The following is a 20,911-nucleotide window of genomic DNA, read 5'->3' on the forward strand; positions in this document are numbered from 1 at the left end:
CGTTTCAAAAAATGATCTTTCATTATGATAATCCCAGTGAAGTAAAAGACTTTGTCTTAGAAAATAAATGAAGAGTAGGGGAAGTTCAGGGTGAAGAAAGAATATGTGCAAACAAATACTTTTATTCCATTGTTTTTGTTTTCTAGTTAAAAAAACAATGGTAGGGAATATCTCCAATCTTTTTCTACCTGGTCATTCCCTCTGGTACCTCCATCACCCCATGTGTTTCCATTCATCCTATCTGTTCCTACCGACCCAACCCTGGGCTTATGAAAGGTTGGGTGACTGGGGAGTAGGAGGCAGGGAACAAAAGTCCCAATGTGGCTTTGTGGTGAGTACAAATTAACTGTCTCGACTCGGATTGGGTGTGGGGATTTGATTGACAGAAGGGAATTGTGGGTCAAGAGACCTTAGAAACTGAATCTAAGAACAGTCAAAATGGGACTAGAACTTCAAACATGAGGCTTATTTTATGAGCAGCATCAAGGATCATTCCAAGGAAGGGAGGAATTGATGAGAGTCATTGCCTGCACAGCATATTGGTCTGAGACATGTTATGTCATATGTCCAGCAGGGTCTTCAGTAAAGATGCTGGTGGAAAGGGGTAAGAGACCCTGTCTTTTAATTCTTTCCTATCTTGTTGGTGTCACTAAGTGACAGTGGACTTCCTACTCCCCCCTTAACCCTGTTTTGATTCCCCGATTTTTATTTACAAATACAAACATTCCAATCATAATTTTACTAATGGAGAAGAAATTGATCAAGAAAAGATTTACTTGATGTTCCATCACTCGGTTAGTTTAATTCCTTGATCAATTTTCTTTAAAAGGGCAGCTAGGGGTGTCTGGGTGGCTCAGTGGGTTAAGCCTCTGCCTTCGGCTCAGGTCATAATCTCAGGGTCTGGGGATCGAGCCCCGCATCAGGCTCTCTGCTCTGCATGGAACCTGTCTCACCTTCTCTCTCTGCCTACTTGTGATCTCTCTCTCTCTCTGTCAAATAAATAATACTAAAATCTCAAAAAAAAAATAAAAAGGTAGCTGAACCACTTTTTTATTTTTCCACTTTAATTTGATTTCACTGAAATTAGTTTTGTGAGTATCTGTCCTTTTTTATGAATAATAATGCTTTGGTTCATTGATTAATTCTCTTGTTCATCTCAGATTTTATGGGTTTGTGAGTTTTCTTTGTGGTAGTGTTCTTGCAGGCCTCCTTCTTCCTTCCCCACCCCTCCCCCCAACATGGCGTCAGATGGTTGGTTTTATTCTTGAGCATCTGGAAGACAAACTTCCCTGGTAAGCTCCGTGGGCTCCTCTGGAGCTGTGCAAACGGTAGAAGTCAAGAGACCAACCAGGGCAGTGCCTCACTTCTCTGAGGATGTGGGGGAGTCAGGATCTCACACCTGTCCCATAATCCATTTGCTGGACACTAGTGTATCATGTCTGATTGAGCAAATTATGAGAAATATGATATGCCCTGAGATATTTCAGGAATATTCTCCCTTTCCATCAGTGTTCTCCTTCCTTTTGTTTTTCTTTTAATGGTACCATCCCCTTTCAATCAACTGAACACGAAAACTCTGCCGAATAACTTATTTCTAAAGACTTCAGTAGATTTTTAATGGTCCTTAGATAATTCATTTAATGATACTCCAACTGTGTCCTTTAAAAATATTTGTTTATGTAGCACTACAATGTGAATATTCATTTATATAAATCTTTGTGTGAGTCTGATTTATGGCGTGGAATTACTAAGACAAACAGTGCAAAGGTTTTTGGAATTCTTAATTCATATAAACAACTATCTCCCAGAAGAAGTGAGTCAATATAGACACAACCAAGAGTGTATGAGAATGCCCATGTCACGAATGTCAACATTGGCCATTTTAGTCTCTCAACTTTTGTCCATTTAAAAAGGAAAGGAAAACACTTGTTTTAATACTCATTTCTCTGATTGCTGGCAAATCTAAACATTTTTCATATTTGCTGGCAATTTGAATTTCTTATAAATTGGCTGTTCATGTCTCTTACTGGAACATTTGTATCCTTGTTGTTGTTTTATAGGCCTTTTTCTCTACTGGGAATATGTATCCCTTGCCACATATGTTGCAAACATTTCCCTCAGGTTGTCATGTTCCATTTCTTTTTGTATAGGGTGGGTTTTTTCCTCCCTATTTGTGACAGAATATAAAATATGGTAGATTATGGACTTAAAAGGTTTATGTTAAGAAACACAATTCTTCCTCATTGTATTTGTAATATTAAATGTAAATATAATATTTACAATAATATAATTATAATTATAATATCAAACACAATTCTTCCTCATTGTAGTCATAATAATTTATATCTTACTAAGGAGTTTACTTTTTTTTAATTAAGATTTTATTTATTTATTTGACACAGAGAGAGAGCCAGAGAGAGAGGGAACAGAAGTTGGGGAGTGGGAGAGGAAGAAGCAGGCTTCCTGCTGAGCAGGGAGGCGGATGCAGGGCTCCATCCCTGGGATCATGGTCTGAGCCGAAGGCAGACACCTAACAGATTGAAACCACCCAGGTGCCCCCAAGCAGTTTACTCTTAAAACAAAATTTACTTGCAGCCTGATTTTGGCTGCCTGGAATGCATAATAACAAACTAAGAAGCCTAGTCATCTTTTTAACAGTGGAAACATCTGACCTTCTAATAAATTGTTAGATAGTTAATACTAATGGTAAAGGACCACAGCTCCATAGTTTTGTTTTATAATTTCCAAAGCTTCTTCATAGATATTAGATTATAAAGGGAGAATCTAAGAACATGAGTACAAATCTGCTATTACCCATGCATTGTGGACTTCTCTCTCCTACCTCAATGAAGAAGTAAGAAATTAATACATCTAGGGCGCCTGGATGGCTCGGTGGGTTAGGCCACTGCCTTCAGCTCAGGTCATGATCTCAGGTCCTTGGGATCGAGCACCGCATCGGGCTCTCTGCTCAGCAGGGAGCCTGCTTCCCTATCTCTCTCTATCTGCCTGCCTCTCCATCTACTTGTGATCTCTCTCTGTCAAATAAATAAATAAAATCTTAAAAAAAAAGAAATTAATACATCTAAAACACAAAAGGGTGTTATTACATTAGTGTTTATCCTCCTTAAGTCTTATACTTCATATCATAGACTCAGGCTCTCAAAGCACTTTAATGAAGTGCTAATCTAATGAAGCCATCTAATGAAGGCTAAAACCCTAATAATAATTGTACCCTGTGTGCTAGATACAATTTTTTAACAATTTATACACTTAACCAACTGTGCCACTGGGGCGTCCCAGACCCAAATTTTTAAAATGACAGAATTCTTTATTTCCAGGAGCTTCTTTCTTTGCCCGAGGAAGCAAGAACAACATACTTTTAAAAAATAATAAATAACAGCCTTAAAAAGGATGCGTCAGATTAACTTCTATGTAGTCATCTATTATTATGTGAAATACATACTTGTATATGCCTTATGTGAGCAATACATTTTTTATTTCTTTTTTCATTGAAATTACCCTTAATCCTTTCACAATATTGTGTAGAGAGATCTTTTGGAGTCAACAAAAACAAGAGCCATGACCAATGTCATTTATTGGCCATTTATCATATGTTCCTGCACAGTACTGAATGTCGTCTATGGATTCTTCTTTTTTTTTTTTTTAAAGATTTTATTTATTTATCAGAGAGAGAGAGGTGGAGAGAGCAAGCACAGGCAGACAGAGTGGCAGGCAGAGGCAGAGGGAGAAGCAGGCTCCCCGCCGAGCAAGGAGCCCGATGTGGGACTCGATCCCAGGACGCTGGGATCATGACCTGAGCCGAAGGCAGCTGCTTAACCAACTGAGCCACCCAGGCGTCCCTCGTCTATGGATTCTTATATGCACTCCCCCAGCAAATCCCTGAGGGAGTTACTACTGTTATTCTGATTTTACAAGCAAAGACTACTAGGTATTGAAAAGTCAAGAAAGTGGATGCCTGGGTGGCTCATTCGGTTCCGCGTCTGCTTTTGGCTCAGGTCATGATCCTGGAGTCTTTGGATCGAGCCCCACATTGGCCTCCCTGCATATTCAAAAAAAAAAAAAAAAAAGGAAAGAAAGGTCAAGAAAGTGCTCTAAATCACATCTTAACACAAGTAAAGCTCTGGCTTCAAACCTAGAGAGTCTCCCTACAGACTTAATGCTTTCAACCCCTGTGCTATGCCCCCACCCTCAGACTGTGTGAGAACACTTGTCAGGAATTGTCACTTATAAAACAATAATGATAATAACAAAAACAAACACAGCCCTTACCATGTGCCCGGATTTCTCACGGGGAGCACTACCGACATTCTGGGCTGGATAAGTCTGTTTGTAGGGGGGCTGTCCTGTTCTTTGTTGGGCACTTACCAGCAGATGCCAGTAGCAACTCCCTAGCCCAGTGTTGACAACAACAAAATATCTCCAGACCTTACCAGCTGTTTCCGTGGGGACCAATTAGCTTCCACCTGAGAACCATGGCGCCCAACGCTTCACTTCCATCAAGTCGTTTCATCCCCTGACAACCCTATGAAATCATTATTTCCGTTTTACTCACTTCAGATGAGCTCTATTCCAGGTAATCTCATCACCCAGAAAGTGCGTTTAAAAGACAATTCATAATCGGGATCAGCCAAATGACTTCTGGTTGTGTTGCTTGCGGATAAACTACTTTGGCAACACAGGGACGCCGGGATTAACACATTTTGTGGGAGGAGATAATCTCTTATTAATGAAGTCGGCCTCCGTCTGGAGAAGGTTTTGGGAAGTTCCCACGTCCTCGTGCATTTTGCGGTTCATTCTACAAATGTTTACCGAACGTCTCCACGATGTCAGGCAGCGTCCTGAGCCCTGGAGATGAAGTAGCAAATGAAGGCAAGGTCTTTGCACTCACATTCTGGGGGGAATGTACATCCCAGTGACAGACAATATTCAAATAATGACAACAGTTTATTTTCAGATAATGTTAACTGTTCTGGGGAAAAAAAAAAAAAAAAGGAAAAGGCAAAATATAATGTGCCAACAGAGAGTCCGGCAGGGCATATACTGCTTTAAATAAGAATGTGAAAGAAGATCTTGTACGATCCATTTATATGACACTAGGGAAAAGGCCAAACCACAGGGACAGAAAATACACCAGTGGTTGCCACAAGAGGCTGCAGGTGGAGGGAAGTTTGACTACGAAGGTGCCTGAGGGAATTTCTAGGTGATGGAAATGTTCTATATATGGATTAGAGCTTGACGCGAGTGGTTTACAAATGTATGCATTAGTCAAAGCTCTAGAACTGTATGGTCCCAGGTGTGCATTTTGCTGTATGTAAATTATAACCCAATAAATACTTTCTCTTTCTCTCCTGATGGGGGTAAAGACGGACTGCCCCCAAATATGCCACTTTCGTATACTGATTATTTTCAATTAAGATTACTTAAGGGCAGGAAGGACACTCTGACCCTCCTTTGCCTCATTGAAGACACGAAATAAATTCCCCACATGAAGGATACAATCTTTGCACCTAGAGTGGTAGAAGGCATCATTATTGCCAGAGATGGGGAACACAGGGCCAAGAAGGCTGTATAAACAAACCTTGTTATTTATTTATTAATTTGCTACCCCACACCCAAACTCCTTGTCCAATCTTCACAAATAATTGTTTCTTTGTCTAAAAAAATATCAAAGCTGCCGGCTTTGGTTTCTTCTTTGAGCCTCGTACTTCTATAAGCTCCAGTATGTATGAAATTTAATTTGTTTGTCTCCCGTTCATCTGTCTTGTGTCAATTTAAATATTAGGCCAGCCAAAGATCCAGAAGGGAGGAAAGAAATCGTTTTCCTCCCCTCCAGTCCACACAGGTTTGTTTTTTTTTTTTTTTTTCTATTTTAGAATCGGAGATCACTGAGGAGCCAGGGCCAGAGCGGGAAATTCAGACAAAGCCTCAGTTCAGGCCGGAGAACACCCCAGGCCCGTCCCTGCTTGCTTTCAGTGGCTGCGGTGAGGCTGTTGCGAAGAACCCCAGGGCATGAGGGTACCCAGGAGGTCACCCCTTCAGCGGCCAGGTCAGCCAGGCCATCCTCGGAAGTGTAGCCAGAACCTCAGAGAAGCAGAAAAAGGGCTCAGCATTGCTCAGACTACAGGCTAAGGATCATGGTACTGCCTTCTCTTTGTTCTCCTCCACTCTGGTGAGCATCTGGTTTGAGCTGCCACCACTGGATTCAGAGCCTACTTAAGGCCTCCCCAGAGATGTCTGGCCTTCGGCACCTGGCCCATTCATGGCTGCTTTGCCTCTACTGTCCCCACCACCAGTCACCCGTGGCCAGGAAAACAGAGTCTGTGTTCACTAACAAAACCCACCACACAGAGATATCAGTCTATGTGGGACAGAACCTGGTGGGGCCACTTTCCTTCAAAGGAATATGAGGCAGGCTTGTGTGCCCAGCCAGTATATTCAGAAAGGGGAAGCAAGAAGGGAAAACCAGGGGCATCTGGGTGGCTCAGTCATTTAAGCCACTGCCTCTTAATTTTGGCTCAGGTCATGATCTCAGGGTCCTGATCTCAGGTCCTGAGATGGAGCCCCATGGCGGGCACTGCTTGAGGCTCTCTCCCTCTCCCTCTGCAGCACCTCCCCCCCCCATGTGTGCTCTCTCTCTCTCGATTAAATAAATAAATCTTAAAAAAAAAAAAAAAAAAAAAAAGAGGAGGAGGAGGAGGAGAAGAAGAAGATGAGAATGAAACCAGCCTGGAATGGATTCCTAGAACTGAGCAGGAAGAGGAGGGAGAGGAGAAGGGGGAGTGGGAGGGCAGGTAGGAGAGAGGGAAAGAGGGCAGGAGAAGAAAATGAGGACGAAACCAGCCTGGAAGGGATCCCTAGAACTGCGGCAGTATTTCAGTCTTTGGGAACAAAGTTTCTGGCAAGTCGTTTGACACTGAATGCACTCCTTGTTAATTACATGTATAGAGACAGAAAAGCGCAAATCGAAACATTCTTCACGATGCTAGAATACAACAATCTTTGATTCTCCAGGAAATAGAGTAAAATCAATTGTTCAGAGTCTGAAAGTATCAGGTCCAACAGGTCCAGTCAGAGGGGAAAAGAGCTGATTATAACAAGAGGGCATTTCAATGTCAAATTATGAATGCATGTCATTTTCTTCCCCTCCATCCACCAAGAAAATCAAGAAATAATATTACTTAGATTCAGAAGGGCCCTCTTGTTACAGCCAGTTCTTTTTATCTCGGGCTGGACCTATTAGACCTAATACTAATAGAGCAATTACTATGACTCTGTTTCGTGAAGAAGAGTCAAGGTTGTCTTATTGTAGCATCATGAAGAATATCTCGATTGTGTTCTCTTTTTTTAATGGGAACTCTGTATGTAATGTTATTTCTTGATTTTCTTAGGAGAGGAGAGAGAAATGCTTATTTTCTCCCCTCTTTGTGCTGCTTGGGCCGCTGACACAGAGTGTCTTCTGATGTGCGTAGTGCATCCTACCATCTTTTCACCCACTCTTTCCAGTCTTGGGTCAGCTGCTTGTTACTCAGCCAGGATCTCTCCCCGAGAATTCTGTGCTAAGTATAGTCACTGAATATAGAATGTAAGTGTGAACACAGAGGCATGTGTGCTTTTAAAAAGATGAACAAAATGGAGGAGGAAGGGGAAGCATAATGACTGATAAGGACTTTTCGGTGTACTTATCTGTCTGATTCATCTTGGTTCGTTATTGCCCCTGTAACAAGCAACACAGCATCTCTTATGCTGTGGGCCTCTCCATCGCAGTTGGTGAGTGTTGCTGAATAAATGTTCCATAAGTACACCATCAGCACAGTGACAAACCTTGTCTAGTGGTTATGAACTTGTGCTCCAAGAACATTACAATGGAAGCCAGACTGAGTAGTTCCTGTCTGTTGGTGGATCAGGAAGTTATATATCAAATATAAAGATACACCCTGGAACAGGTTTTTTAACTCATAAGAATCAACATCCATTTGTAGCCTTGCAACTGTTATTTTTTTAAAAGTAAAAGCAATAAAACTGTTCCTTTCTAAAAGTTAAGTACATTGAAATGCTGAAATAATTTTTTTAATGCAAAAAAAATAAATATAAGTCCTTTGTGTTCATTCCTTTTCCTTTGAAGTTTATGGAATCCTAAATTAAGGACCTTCTAAATTTTCATGAAAATGGTAGTCTAATGCTGTAAATTAGAGGAAAGTTCCTGCTTGTGTATGTTATAGTGATCAGAGGAAAAATGGCCATCTCTAATAAATTGTTACTTTTCAAGGCTTCATAGGCAAAGAGTATTTTTTCGTTCATTCATTCATTCATTCATCCATCCATCCATTTATCTATTCAACAAATCTTTATGAGCACCTGTGGTCATAGACCTCTTCACTAGTAAGGAAGAAAAACAAGTTAGCCAATGTTTCACAGTCCATCAAGAAACTGCTACCCAACCCACCAAGCCGGCATTAACATCTCTTGTCTTTGGCTGGAGATGGTCTTTAAGGTAGTGGCTTGGGCGATGTGGGGTAGTTACTCAGATTTCCTGGGTATTTCCCACGCATACAGGAGGTATACATATTAGTTTGTTATTCTCCTACTAATCTTTTATTAAAGGGAGTGTCTCAGCCAGGAACCTTAGAAGGGTAGAGGGAAAATTATTTTCCTCCCCTGCAGTATTATGTGAATACCATGGAGGAACACATTCAACCTGGCAAGATGAGGATAAAGATTGCCAGAGGAGGTGACCCTTAAGCTGAGTCTTGAAGGACCTAAACAAGTAGGGATTGGAAAAGTAGGACAGTCCAGATGGAAGGAACATATTTAAAAATAATAATTGTGAAAGAAACAACACATACCGGACACAGCCATGGGCACAGGCCTGGGGAGACAGAGAAGAGTTAGATTATGAGGAATCTTACAACAATGCTAAGACGTTTGACCTTTACCTTGAAGACAATGAAGAATCACCAAAGTGTGTTAAACGGGGTCCTGGTGAATGAACAGAACCAGTGATTTTTGTGATTTTTACAAAGGTCGAGGGGACTGGCAGGAAGTGTTTAAAGTTGTTTTACAAAAACCTTTTTTCCAGTCAGAGAATGTGGCCTGATTGATTGTAGGAGGGCTACTTACGTATGGGTGGATGGAAATATGTGCATGAAAGAATGCACATTCCTTCCCCTTGTGCCCAGCACCAGAGCCATTCTGGGGAATGATGGGCGTGGCCTGACAGTAGGCTGGTCTGACTTTTGCCACCTGAGGAAGGAGCTGATATATAGAGTCAGTCCCCAAGTCTTATGAATGGACTGGGACCATGCTGTATCCCTGGGAACCACAGGTAGGAATTGAACAGTACAAATGAGGATTTTAGCCTTGGCTCTGACTGAGACAGGCTTGATGGCCCCCACTGGAAAGATAGAAAAGTGACCTAACATGTGGAGAAAGAAAGGGAGCCAAGAGGGGAGGAACCTAGGGAGAATGCCTGCAAATTTGTACCTGTCCTTTGAGGACAGATATTTGTTCCTAGAAGAATGGAAACTGGCAAAAGAGCCACTTAACAATTGAATGGAATTATGTACATTGCTTCACTTTCCCTAACAATTTCATTTTCCTTCTCCTTTAAATTCTAGGAAAGTTCATGGTAAACATTCTAGATTGGCTTGATTATGGTAAAGGAAGCTGAGGAGGTTTTTCTTTTTTTCCCCCTTTTCTTTCTTTCATCCTTTCTCTGTGCCCCCATCCCACTCCACACCACCCTCCCCATCATTTTTGTGGTTTAAATGACACTAAAAGGGGAATGAATTACCCTGGGGAATCAAGAGAAACCAGAGTGAAAATCTGAGGTGAACTTCAAGAGCATGAAGTTTGAGTTGGGTGAACTTCAAGGGCATAAAGTTTGAGTTGGGTTTACTTGGCCACTTGTCTCTGTCAACATGGAAATTTTTCTTCCGGGGCTGTGATCTGCCCCTGCCTTTTAAAGCTCCATATTTTCATAGGAGGCTGTTTCATGCCACAGCATGGATAGCAGCAGGACTTTTAAAGGGATCGGGAGGGAGACAAACTGAAAGAGAGTCTTAATCTCACAAAACAAACTGAGGGTTGTGGTGGAGGGTGTGCGGTAGGGAGAGGGTGGTTGGGTGATGGACACTGGAGAGGGTATGAGCTATGGTGAGTGCTGTGAAGTGTGTAAGCCTCATGAGTCACAGATCTGTACCCCTGGGCTAATAATACATTATATGTTAATTTAAAAAAAAAAAAAGAAAGAAATCCTAAATCCTCTAAAAGACATCCCATCCCTGGGATCCAGATTTTGAACACAGACACTGTATTTAATGATACTTAAACCTCTAATCCCCCTTCCACACCCACACTAACTGGTAATCAGGGCAGAATATATAAAGACACTCCATTTCTTTATTAAAGGTGTCTACACATTATGGTTAAATTCTGTTTGCTATCTATCAGAACTGCTGTTTAACCAGATTAAAACATTGTTAACTTCAACAACATGATTATCAATTAAAATTATTAGAGTACTGACCAAGGAACATTAATACCATCTATCAAGTTATCAGTAATCAAATTTAAGTCCAATTATTCCACTTCTGATCCCTGCTACATTGTTTCATCTCAGGGAAAAACATTAAGCCTTTGACAGGATTTACTGAACCATCATTACTCTCTGATTCCATGGATCCATTTATGGGCCAAGTTGTAAAATGTCAGCATGAATTCTTAGCTGTGAACGCTTTTTCAAATTCTGTTCCTTGGTATAATGCCAGAATGGGAGATTAAAAAAACAGCTATTTCAAATACTAATTTTAAGTCGGGTGAAACGGCTTTATTTTCAACCTTATTAATACATCTAAGGCCTATGACTCAGTTATAAGGTAAATTGCATGAAAGCCCTTTGGCCATTACGAAAAGAAACACACACTGTCTTTCCTATGTGAAGCTGTTCACTCATTCATAAATATTTTTTGAGTATCTACTACAGGACAGACAGGAGAAGTAATAGACACGAGATGTGCCACTGAACCAAGGAGACAGGATTCTGCTCTTAACAGAGTTCACATTCTAGAGGGAATAGAGACAGACATATATATATGAAGTGTGTGGGTAAGACAATGCTATCTGCTGAGAAAGGAGTAGCCAGAGAGTGGGGGTTAAGGCACAGTTCGCAGGTTTACATAGGACAGTCAGGAAAGGTGACATGAAGGAAAAGAGAGGCAGTCACGTGATTAGCTGATAGCCTTCCAGACGAAGGAACAGCAAAAGCTTCACTGGTAAGTGCTTGGAACGTTGGCAGGAGTCAGTGCGGGGAACAGTCTGAGAAAGAGCAAGGTGGGTGCTGAGGTCCCCAGGTCATGGGGAATGTTTTAGTCCATTTGCTTTTATAGGGGTGGTAGAGCAAATAAGCTGAAAATACAGATGAGTAAGTGAAAGAGAAGAGATTTTGAGACAAACTAACCATATAGTTGACATGAAAAAAAAAGGGGGGGGTTATAGGAATTCTTGTCTTAAATTAGGATTCTTTTTTTATTTACTGTAACTGTAATCTGAACTGAATGCAATGTTTTTCTAATCTTTCTCACTATAAAGCCCAAAGAGAAAGGCTGAATTAAAATTCCAAAACTGAACAACAAATAAGAGGGGGGACAAAATAACTATGAGAAGAATGTCATTTGCTGTTACTGTGCACAAACGTTAACACTGAAAAAAATCAAATAAGGGTGGGGCGCCTGGGTGGTTCAGTGGGTTGAGCCTCTGCCTTCAGCTGGGGTCATGATCTTGGGGTCCTGGGATCAAGCCCCGTCAGGCTCTCTGCTCCGCGGGGAGCCTGCTTCCTCTCTCTCTGCCTACTTGTGATCTCTCTGTGAAATAAATAAATAAAATCTGTTTTTAAGAAAAGCAATCAAGGGGCGCCTGGGTGGCTCAGTTGGTTAAGGCCTCTGCTTAGGGCTCAGGTCATGATCCCAGGGTCCTGGGATCGAGCCCCACATCGGGTTCTCTGCTCAGCAGGGAGCCTGCTTCCTCCTCTCTATCTCTCTGCCTACTTGTGATCTCTGTCTGTTAAATAAATAAATCTTTAAAAAAGAAAAAAAAAGCAATCAAATAAGGGCAGAAAAACGGAACCAAATCCCAAAAATTCAGGGCAAGGGTTTACACAACTGTCTTCTGTATTTAAAAACCAAGGCACTGAAGTAATTTTTGTTTGTGCGTGGAGGTGTGGTGGCAAAGGGGGTGGGGTTGGGTGGGGTGGAAGTTACAACCACAGGGCTCTCTAAAAAATATATCCTGTGCTTCGTGACCCGAGCCCCTGGTGGTAGATTCTGTGATGTGTCTTTTCCTGATTGTAACAGTTCTAAGTAGGCGCATCCGCTTCCCTTTGAGGGGGCAGTCCCTGTCAATGCTTCATTGTTTTATATGTTGCCTTTTGTTAACCACTTCCTCAAGCCGGAGGTTACAAAATAGATCCCTAAAGAGATCTCCCACCCAGCCCAGGCAAGTACCATAATTGACCTAAGTTATTCTGTTAATGATTTGATCCACTTGCTTGCGCTGGACTTTTATTGTGGAGACATACTGAAGATCTAAGCAAATTCTCCCTCATTTTGTGCGGGAGAATGACCACATTCCATCCTCAAGGACAGCATACCGCTAGCTCCAAGTAGCAAACACGGAATCTGCCAATAATGAACACAGGCATTACTCTGAGAACCTAAAGCAGGTAGACATTTCTTCTGCACATCACTGAGACAAACTAAGGAAACTCCTTCCCTCCTTTTTCCACCAGGAGCTCCACAGTGGGGAGGGTGGGGACAGGACAGAGACCCTAGCTGTTTCGCCCAAGACTTACTATATGTAAAGCCCTTTAAATATGTGTTTGGTATATAGGCTCTGAGTAAATTCTCGTTATTGTCAGCACCTAGCACACAGTTGTTGCTTAATATATGTTGGCGATTGGAATGACAAGAGAACCTACTTCTCTTGCGTCCCTATTACCCCACCACTGGAAAACAAGGATTATAGTCCCAGAGTTGAGGATCATAATTGCTCTGGCACAAACCCACTACCTGGTACACAATAATTAGCATCCTGTTGAAGGGGAAGAGTTGTAGGAGTTGGAGAAGAAAGGGAACTCTTGGTGAGTTCCCTCAAAGCCTCAAAGCTCTAGGCCGCGGTTCTCTAAGGATTCAAAATCCACAGGCCCGCTGTCTTCCTGCCCTGAAGAGGGGCCTCCTCCTAAACTTCCAGCCCCAGGAATTCCCCTCATCCGCGCTGCAAGGGGCGGGAACAACCGGAATTTTTGGCCCGCCCGCCGCGCCCCGCCCCCTGCCCCGGAGCCCCGCCCAGCTTGTCGCCTACCACCCCCTCTCCCACGGAGCTCCCCTCCCCCAGCCGCAGCCCGCGTCTCGCCCGTCCTTCCCAGCCCCTGTCCTCCCCTCCCCTCCCCTCCCCTCCCCCCTCCCTCTCTTTCCGCCTCCCCCCACCTACTCCCTCCCCCGCCAGGCCGTCCGCGCGCGCCGCGCTTTGGGGGTGGAGAGAAAGCGCCCAGCTAGCGGCCGCGGCAGTCTCCCGGGGCACGCGGCCCGAGCGGAGGGGGCGGGGCCTGACGGGAGGGGGCGGGGCGGGCAGCCGCTCGCGCCGCTCCGAGACTGACGGGCGAGCCGGCCCGACGCCCGCCAGCTCGACCGCCCCCTCCAGGGCTGCCCGACGGGTTCGTGCCCCCTCGGCCTGGTGCAGCCTGACGGAGGGGGAGTGGCCGGCTCCGGGCCGGCCGGCGTGCGGGGTGAGGCTGCCGGGGAGGGGTTGGGGGCGCCCGTGGGGCCGAGCATCCCTGCCCCCGGCCCGCTGGCCCCCGCCCCCCGCCTGCCCCTCGCCTCACGCCTGGCCCCCCTGCCCCGCCGTGACCCCCGGCCGCCTCCGGAGCCCGACGCGGTAAGTGCGCCTTCCTGCTCGGCGTCGGGGAGGGGGCTGCGGCGAGTCGGCCGTGCGACGAGGCCCACTCCCCGCCCCCACGCGACCGTCCCGCGGGACCTCGACGGCCGGGGTCCCGCGGGGCCCTCCGGGGGCCTCCGAGCGGAGGAGTGGGCCGGGCGGGAACCTGCCCCAGCCGCGCCCGGGGCTCGAACCCTTGGTGGGCTCCCCCCCGCGCACCGGGGGTCCCGAGCGGCGTGTGGGCCGCGCTCGGACTTGGGCAAAGTTCTGGACGCGGTAGTGCGGCCGGTAGGCTGAGGCGTGCACTGCGTTGCTTCCTCCCCGCACTCTTCCACTAATAAAACCAACTGGAAACATTTCGGATTTTTTTTTTTCATTGTTATCCTCAGGCTATCACAACTTCAGTTTTTATTTTAAGTAATTGCCTCATCCAAAAGAGTGGAGAATCGGAAAGGGACTTTATTTACATAAAAACTGGCGTGCCTGCTTGAAACTCCGTTGGGCATTTCAGTGCGTATTCAGGGATCCAGAACTGATGAAAAAAGTTTGTGGTGGCAGAGTAAAGCATAACTGCCATCTTTACTATCGTCCCATTTGATTTTTACAAATATTTTGGAATAGTTGATACATTAACAAAATGCAAAAGTTACAAAAGGAAAAATATATACAGTTTACCCCTGCTCCTCCAGCCGACCAATAATACCAGTTTCTTCATCTTCTTCTCCCCCCCCCCCGCCAATATTACCAGTTTCCAATTCATCCTTTCAGAAATTGTGTATATGCAAATACCCTTGCTTCATCCTTCAAAAAGTGGAACTGTTGTATATTAAGTGCCTGGCAGTTAGTGGTACACAATAAATGGTAATTCTCCTTCCGTTCAGAACACAAATTTAACAAGTTGTTTTGGTTATTAGACCATTAAAAGAACAATAATGTCTAATTTTCTGGTTTTAAGCATCTGCGGATTTGATTATATTGTGAATGTGTATGATCTATTGGTATCATAATTATACTTTTACACAAAGGTGAATATACTGATATTTTTGGGTAATGGGGCAGGTAGGGAAAAATGAATATGAAACTAGAAAGAAGATAGGTCTAATGCATACAGCATAGAGTTCCAAAAATGATTTGAAGCCACTTAGTGTCCATATGGTACGAAGGGTCAAACAAAACTGAATGATAAAATTGAGGCAGAGCAGGAAAAAAAGGAAACAAAGTCAAGGGATAAGATAAACCCAAGTGCATCCTGTAAGATCCTGTACTAAAAGTGAGTCACAGTTTTGGCTCTGGGCTTCACAGCAGCAGGAAAAAGGGGGGAAGGGGAAAAAGTAAGTTTCAGTGTGTTTTTGCTTAAAATATAAAAACAAACCAGTTCTGCCTAAGGAGGGCATTTTCTGGTGATGAGGCCTGAGAAGAGTATTCTCTAATGGGCCTTTAAAAAAAGGGAGATTAGATTGTATGATGCTGTTGGCAACATCTTTAAAAAAAATCCCTACATGGGCACCTGGGTGGTTCAGTAGGCTAAGCATCTGCCTTTGCCTCAGGTCGTGATCCCAGCATCCCCCAATCTAGCCCCCACTTCAGGCTCTCTGCTGTGCAGGGACCCTGCTTCTTCCTCTCCCACTCCCCTGCTTGTGCTTGCTCTCTCACTCTCTTGCTGTCCGTGTCAAATAAATAAAATCTTAAAAAAAAAAAAATCCCTACAGAAAATAATGAATTTTAGACAGTGTTCATCAATGTAGGGCAGGAATAAAACTCTAGAGATAAGTTCCCTGAAGGCTTAACTTGATCCAGTGATAACATTTCAGAATTAACTAGAACAGTATTTCCCAAACTGTTCTAAGAAGTGACAATCAATAGTTTATTTCTTGAAATAAGAGTCTGAACTCCTATAACTTTGAAATAGCGGGGTTAGACAAATTTCAGTAGTTTTTTACTCAATTTCTTGACTAATGTGAAATATGACTCTTTTAAAGGAGGCTATATTCGGTGACCTTTTCCAAATTTATTTGACTGTTGAGAACCACTGAACCTATGGAAATGGTGGACAGGCAATCCTTCACAAGTATTTCTTAAACTGAGGTTTGATAAAAATTGGGAGAGCAAAGAGTTTTAGGTTACCTGATGTGGTAAGAACCACATAATCTAAAAGTCAGAATTATAAGTAGAGTGTATGTCAAAAGAAAAGGCTACGTTCCCCCTGAATTCTTTCCTAGTTCTTCATTGTTCTGCAATATGCCTCTAGGATTTCTTCCTGTTCTGTGCTTCAGGGCACTCAGGATTCTGAATTAGACTATGTTCAGCCAAGTAGAATTGCTTAAGGAATGACCTTAATTATTCTTGGATGTAAATATGTGATTAGCATGTTTTTTTTAAATCACAACACTATTGATATTATTAATTTAGTATCAAATCCTGGAATTCTGTAGCTGTGAGAGACCTTAGAAAGCGTGGTACATAGAAATGGAAAGAGCAAGGGATTTAAAACCCAAAATTCTGGGATTGTGCCGCTAATGTGTAAGGTTCCCAGCAAGTTTATGAACCTCCCTGAATCTTCTTCCTTGTTTGTAAAATTAGAATGATGACAGCACACAGCTCATTCAACAGACATTGAGAGTCTTAGAGGTATTGTAGTAGCAAAACAGCTTTAAGGGAACCAATAAAATAATGATCAAGGATCCTTTAATGTCTAAATTTTTTTTCACTCCTGAGTTCTGATTGCAAGGGTTTGAAAGGCAAGGAATAGCACCTCCTCCAAATATATTTGGTCCCTGAGTTTCAGATAGCAGGTAGTGGGAATTGAGAGAAGGAGGGATTGGTCCAAAAATGGATCTGACTCCGTTCAGTTGCTGTGTTTGGATTTTGAGAGTCTGGAAGATGAGGTGCACTGCTATAAGAAAGCATTTCTATAAATGTTGCAGTGCTATACAGAATGTTACTATTCTGAAGGCAAATTAAAGGCCAGAGCTAGTCCTTGTTTTTACTCCATGTATGAGAGAAGTGTTTGCTGAATATGCCGGGTAGGGTGAATTAGTCTATCGTAACAAAAGACCTTCACATCTCAGTGGTTTAGAAAAAGGTTTGTTTCTTAGTTACAGGACATGTGCAGTTAGGGTCAACATGAGAACTCGGTTCCAGGTGGTCAGTTGGAGCCCCAGTTTAGCAGAGGCTCGGTCTCAACATAGGTTTCTACAATTGTTAGGACGGAGGGGTGGCAGGAGGTGATGAATTGCACCTTGGCTTCTACGTGGAAGGGACATGTGTAACACTGCCATTTTTTAAAATTTTTTTATTTTTTTAAAGATTCTATTTATTTATTTGACAGAGAGAGAGATCACAAGTAGGCAGAGAGGCAGGCAGAGAGAGAGAGAAGGGGAAGCAGGCTCCCCACTGAGCAGAGAACCCGATGTGGGACTCAATCCCAGGACCCTAAGATCATGACCTGAGCTGAAGGCTGCAGCTTAACCCACTGAGCCACCCAGGCGCCCTCCACAGCCATTTTAATGGCCAAAGAAATCATGGCTACATCTAACTTCAAGGAGGTTGAGAAATGCAGTTCTATCCTGTACCCAGAAGGAGAACTGTAAGAGTCTGCTGGTAGTCTTAATGACTACACTTATAGCAGGCTTTACAGTCTCATGAGTTAACAAAATCTGAATAAATGAAATCCAAATTATGCTTTTAGTATTTAGAGCACAGAATACAGCATTTTTTGTGTGTATGTATGTGTGCTTAATCATAGAATTATGCTAATGAGAATTGCAAAGAATATTTTTTATTAATTAGAGATGAAATGTTTTCAAAGACTCCATAATTAGGCAAACTATTTTGACCAAATAGATTTCATTCCTTTCTAATTATAGGTTCCTTCAATAAACATTTATTTTTTCATTCTATAAACATTTAAATGTGTTAAATGTGGTGTGTATAAGGCACTATGTTAGATCCTGTGAGAGTAGAAAGATGAATGGGAAGTTAACAGCCCCAAATAAAATAGCTATAATTGAGTTCTCTCTCTCTTTCTCTTTAAAACAACATTAACAGAATCTTTCAATATGATAAAACCCGATTATCTATACACTTTGCCCCAATCACTGTTTCTGGGTTAGAGACTTTTTGGTGACAAATTAAACTAGCTTAACCAAAAAGAGTGTTTTGTTAAAGATAAAGCTTTATGTCAAGAGTCCAAGAGCAGGGAATACAGCTCCGTCTCAGCGCCAACTGACATCAATAACAGAAAGTTGGGAGCTGGAGGGGCACCTCGGTGGCTCGGTTGGTTAAGGGGCTGCCTTCAGCTCAGGTCATGATCCCAGGGTCCTTGGGTCAAGCCAGATTGGGCCCTGCTCAACGGGGAGTCTGCTTCTCCCTCTGCCCCTTCCCCTCTGTCTCGCCTTCTCCCCTCCTCCTGTGCTGTCTCTCACTTTCTCTCTCTCTCAAATAAATAAATAAAATCTTCCAAAAAAAAAAAAAAAAAAGAGCTGGAGCTGCTTTCCTTCTCTATATCTCTAAGATATCTTGCTAGTGTCTCTCTGCAAGTGTACTTCATTCCTCTTTTTCTCTGTTGACTGATTTTTTTTTAAGTTTTGCTTTCAAATGGGTGTTTTAACCTAAGAATTCACACACTTCAAGAAAACCTACTAGAGGGGCACCTGGGTGGCTCAGTGGGTTAAGCCTCTGCCTTCAGCTCAGGTCATGATCTCAGGGTCCTGGGATCGAGTCCCGAATGGGGTTCTCTGCTCAGCAGGGAGCCTGCCCCCCCCCCCCGCCAACCGCTTGCCTCTCCGCCTACTTGTGATCTCTGTCAAATAAATAAATAAAATCTTAAAAAAAAAAACCTACTAGAGCCTTTAGCAAGTCCAGAAGAACTGATGTTTTTATCTAAGTGCCACAACTTGATTAGATCTTAAGTTAACCACAAGCAGAGTTCGGAAATAATGGAGTTGACCCTAATGTATAAAAAGTTAGGGTATTCGGCAACTTTGTAATAAAGGAGGCCGTTCTAGTAGTTTGGGATTAAAGAAAGCTGTGATGCCAATGAAAGTTCTACCACACAATTAACATCAACTTGCAAATTCTACCGGGCAGGCTCATGAGGATAATGGGGTAAGAAGGTAGAGTTGGAGCACTTGTACCAACACTGTCCCTTACCTGAACCGCTGGTAAACCCCATCTCCTTGGTAATCCTTTCCTCCATCCCTTCTCCCTCTCCCAAGGATTACCGAATCATCGAACTCTTCCAAGTCACCTGCTTTTGATGCCCATCCGGGTTTCTCCCCATGGCTCATAATGCGGGGGAAAAAGAGAGCATTCGATATACTGCCTTGCTCTGCTCTTTTCTACAATTGGTCTTGATAACTCTATCTGGACATTTTACACTTCAGCATGCTATTGCCAAATCTCTCCACCAACTTCAACCTATTTTTTATTCTCCGTAAATTTCCATTCTTTTTCTGTGAGTGTGGACAATTAGCTTCTTTTAGCAAAGTTCCCTTGTATTTCCTTTCTCTCTGGTTGTGAATACCCATAGCTTCATCTCAGCAGATGGCTGAAGGAATGGACTAAAGGCAGGTAGTCTATGTTCCCCGAAACACAGGCTCCCCAGAAAAGGAATAATAACAGAGAGAGTGAGTAAAGACTGTGTATTTGATTTGTCAGGGATATACATTAATCTAAAAGAGCAGACAGAGAGGGAGGAGTTTGGGTACAGATTGTAGAACATCTGGAATGCCGTTTTTTTTTTTTTTTAAAGATTTTATTTATTTATTTGCCAGAGACAGAGGGAGAGAGAGTGAGCGAGCACAGGCAAAGAGGCAGGCAGAGGCAGAGAGAGAAGCAGGCTCCCTGCCGAGCAAGGAGCCCGATGTGGGACTCGATCCCAGGACCCCGGGATCATGACCTGAGCCTAAGGCAGCTGCCCAACCAACTGAGCCACCCAGGCGTCCCTGGAATGCCGTTTTAAGGTGTTCTTTTACTCTTATTGCTACGTAAATGGACGGGTCTTTCTAGGTTCAGCTCAACAGAAAACTACCATAGGCTTGTTTACTTAGAAGGGTAGCAGGCAGGAACTACAGCTTGCCAGGAAGGCAGCATCAGATGTTCCTCCTCAGTGGTTGGGATCCTCACAGCAGTCGGGGGAAGCAGTTCCTAAAGCCATCTGGGAGTCCTTGCTCTGAGGGAAAGCTCTGCTGAAGGAGAGAAAGCTTACACAAGGCAGATGAAGGAGCTCTCTTGGTTTAAAGAATCTCGTGTGTCCCAGGAGATCATATACCATACAGGTCCCATTGACTTAGCTTTCAGGGGCCCCATAAGGGATATGACAATCACGAGAGCTGTCACACTCAGGGAAGACAAAGCTGTGGCTTCCTATGAGGTATTTATAGTTTATTTAGAGTTCCTCTGAGATGCAAATTTACTAATCATTTTTACTATAAGCAGTGTTTGCCTGGTAACATAGTTGGCCTACCTACTTGTATCAGATCACCAGGGAGCAGGGATAAGAGAATTAACTGAAGGTTAAATGCAGAAGGGAATGAGATTTAATTCCACTCACACTCATATTATCCATAGTATCTTCCATAGCTCTTTTCATTTGGGAAGTATTCAGTAATATTCATTTGCTTCCTTTGATGTGGTGTGTTTTAACTCTTTTTATGTGAGAAAAAAAAATGTGACATAGGAAGAGAAGTTGAGAGGAAAGCAAGGATGGAAAGGTAGCAAGAACCCTAGATTGTTAGAAACACTGTTTTCCATCCCACAGATCTCAGCTTTTATTAAGTTTGTCAGTGATTGAAAACAAAAGCTTTAAGTAAAAGTAATATGGTCATGAGTTGGACTTCGGGACTTTCCTTTGGCTATAGTGTACAGAGTGGAAGAGAGATTTAGACTGAGGCTGGTTGGTTCACTTTTTTTTTCTTTAAAGATTTTATTTATTTATTTATTTATTTGTCAGAGAGAAAGAGCT

The 20,911-nt window shown here is 43.1% G+C and overlaps 2 protein-coding genes across 8 annotated transcripts in view; one reads left to right on the forward strand and one right to left on the reverse strand.

Moving 5' to 3' along the window:
- Positions 1-4,420, reverse strand: part of TMEM156 (transmembrane protein 156) — a 56,885-nt gene extending 52,465 nt beyond the window's left edge. For all 3 annotated transcript variants that reach the window (XM_004764001.3, XM_045076571.1, XM_004764002.3), the window contains exon 1: positions 4,291-4,420. The gene's annotated coding sequence lies outside the window, so the exon portion shown is untranslated. The remainder of the gene's footprint in view (positions 1-4,290) is intronic.
- Positions 4,421-13,579: 9,159 nt separating this feature from the next.
- The window catches only part of KLHL5 (kelch like family member 5), an 89,446-nt gene continuing 82,114 nt past the window's right edge, over positions 13,580-20,911 (forward strand). The window contains exon 1 of one of the 5 annotated variants that reach the window (XM_045076582.1): positions 13,580-13,947. The gene's annotated coding sequence lies outside the window, so the exon portion shown is untranslated. The remainder of the gene's footprint in view (positions 13,948-20,911) is intronic. The other 4 variants (XM_045076590.1, XM_045076587.1, XM_045076591.1 and 1 more) reach the window with 4 other exon arrangements.

Source organism: Mustela putorius, unplaced genomic scaffold, assembly GCF_011764305.1.
Source record: "Mustela putorius furo isolate JIRA1106 unplaced genomic scaffold, ASM1176430v1.1 tig00000083_pilon_pilon_pilon, whole genome shotgun sequence".
Taxonomy (NCBI): Eukaryota; Metazoa; Chordata; class Mammalia; order Carnivora; family Mustelidae; genus Mustela; species Mustela putorius.